The 2,800-nt window shown below is 31.8% G+C and overlaps 1 long non-coding RNA gene across 1 annotated transcript; it reads right to left on the bottom strand.

Annotated features, from left to right (window-relative positions):
- Nucleotides 1-632: 632 nt before the first annotated feature.
- Nucleotides 633-2,537, bottom strand: LOC145112833 (uncharacterized). Its single transcript, XR_013710660.1, has 2 exons — nucleotides 1,059-2,537; nucleotides 633-971 (listed from the first exon to the last, which is right to left on the bottom strand). It is a non-coding gene; the product is annotated as an uncharacterized LOC145112833 (long non-coding RNA).
- Nucleotides 2,538-2,800: the final 263 nt, after the last annotated feature.

Raw genomic sequence — 2,800 nt, 5'->3', positions numbered from 1 at the left:
ACCATGTATAAGAATACATTATCAACTACCGATAAGTCTTCATATTCAAATTTAATATAGAAAACTATAGTGAAAGATTGAAATTGTTCATTAAAAACCCAATAAACTTCTTCCCATAACACATCAAAAAAGAATCATGCAAGTATACATATGGTAGGTGTCAAAGAAAGTTATGAAGCCTACTGGAGGTCTAATATAAACAACACATTCGAAATAGATAGATGTTGGGGATAAATTATGAAATCAATAATTTATATGAGCTTAAAAGCAATAGGAAGAAGCTAACAATGAAAAAAATGTGATTTTTAATCAAAATGAAGTCAAATTTGATGGTTTTATACCTAATATTACATACATGACAGCCACATATTCACTTTTCCCTATATATATATATATATATATATATATATATATATATATATATATATTGCAATAAGTTAGTTTTTTATTTTAAAAAGTAGTTCCCCTTTTATATCCTTGCATCTCAATGGTCTACAACTTACCAGCAACCAATGAAACAAAACTCTCAGCAGTCTATCTTCTCCTGTTGCAATCGGTAATCATACTTAGAAATGATAATTACATATTGGCATAAACGATATTGAAATTAGAACCTGGATCAAGAATGTTAATTCACTGAACGGAAACCTCTGAACGCAAATCGAGTTTGCAAGATTGGATAAAAAGAGACAGTTAGTAACCAACGATTACATTTATTAAAACTACAAAAGGCAAAAAAACATAGTTTAAGAATTAAAAATGTCCAAAACAGGGGTTTCCTTTTAATGTCTTTCAGCTCTAATAAACCTTTCAATGGCTACTTTATACCATTTTTTTTAAGTACCAAAGAGAATACCTCGCACGAACAAGAAGTATCTTGTCAACCAACTTTATTGAACCTATCTCATAAATGAAGTTTCCAATTCAAATTTTGATTTCCTTACAACTTCTCCTAGTAGTAGTTGAGGAACCTGTTGATCATAATAAAACCAAATTTATCAGGAAAAAGCTAAAGATATTGAATAACTGTTTTTAGTTAACATCAAAATGGAACTGACCGAGTTTCAAACCCCCATGGATGAAAAAACATGGTGGTGGAAGAGATCAAGAGAAACTTCCATGCATAACTATGTCGTCAAAATCATTAACCCTTCAAACTCTGGAAGAACTTTCTTTGCATGCTCCACTGTTTCCACCATCTAAACAAGCCAAAACCCCCCAAGTCTCATAAAGTCATGATACTTGGCCTCGGGCTAATCTTGAACTTCTTGGTGAGATTTGAAACAAATCTTCCAAGTTTCCTAATTGCCATTTGAGCCCCTAGTCCGTGCCCAGTCTACAATACCCTTGAATAAATGAAATTTGATGTCAATATAAAGACCCCAATTTATCAAATGATCCCTTCTAAATTCGATTGCTTTTGTGATGATGATACTTTGGAGGAATGTGATTTATCATCACCCTTTTTATCATTAGATAAACAATCACCAGTGAACAGTTTGAGGAAAACTACTCTTCCACGAGTCAAAGGAATTGAAGTAGTGTGATCTAGTATACCTTCAAATGGATTTCTTATGCGTTTTTTTGGGGTTTTTACCTTATTAGAAAAGGGATTAAAAACTGTTTCGAATTACTATAGATGGTCAAGAAGTTGTCTAAGGAAGGAAGATTGTAAAAATTGTAAGATTTACCAAAGATGTATTGTTTATACATTAGTCATTGTTGACAACTGCTACCAACAAACAGCAAACAATAAATTAAGAAGCCCTAACTTTACAAAGAAAAAAGGGATGATGCAGGTTCGATTGAAACCCTAAAATATCTCAACGACCAAAAGCATGAAATAAAAAACATCCTCACCTAATTTGTGATTTGAAGGAAATAGACCAGTTGCTATGAACCCAATAGGTGTGACGCCTGACATTTGAAAAGTTTCAAACCAAGAAAACACAAACCCAGCAAAGCCAGGGTTTAAAAAAACATAAATTGAAAATTAGAGATTAACAATAAACTGAAACCTTACTTAACCATCTGTTTCTTTTGTGATTTCATACAGAAGAATAATCCATGGACTGTGACTATGCTTAAAATAAAAAATAATAAACAATCAAAGAGAAGTATAGCATCATTGATTCAAAATTTAGGGAGCGTATGTTGATTTTCAACCAATAGCCTGAACCATATTTTACTGGTTTGGGCGTAAGGGAAAATACGAACCTAAAATGATCCAAGATATAATTTATGTAATTGTGCCAGATAACGAAATCAAGATGTCAATCCGGATTTGACCGGCGGTAGAATACGAAAGATAATGTGTTTTCGTCCGGAAGATCAAGCGGATACGACATGAGGCGTTGTGAATCAACATTGTTGTCCATGGAATCGTTCAGAAAGAAGAGGGGAAGGGGTGTCGCTGAATCGGTAGGGCTAACTGTGTGGAGAATACGATACGTTATATGCAATGTTGGAAAACGCTATGGTACCTTATGTCGTTACGATGGTAGGATACGTGGCGTCAAATAGACCTTATAGATTTGATGTAGAAGGCACGAGAAAAATAGGGTTTTTATATATAATAATGAAATGATATATATATATATATATATATATATATATATATATATATATATATATATATATATATATATATATATATATATATATATATATATATATATATATATATATATATATATAAAAGGAAAACTGAATATACATTACAGCCCCACCTAAGCTTAGGTACTAAACCTCATGAAAATACGTTGTTTTACTATATAAAGATTACGATTATGGGATTCAC

This window comes from Lactuca virosa, chromosome 5 (assembly GCF_052849685.1).
Source record: "Lactuca virosa cultivar CGN04683 chromosome 5, Lactuca_virosa_CGN04683_v6, whole genome shotgun sequence".
Taxonomy (NCBI): Eukaryota; Viridiplantae; Streptophyta; class Magnoliopsida; order Asterales; family Asteraceae; genus Lactuca; species Lactuca virosa.
The sequence above is the reverse complement of the archived record's forward strand: the minus strand, read 5'-3'. Positions and strand labels throughout refer to the sequence as shown.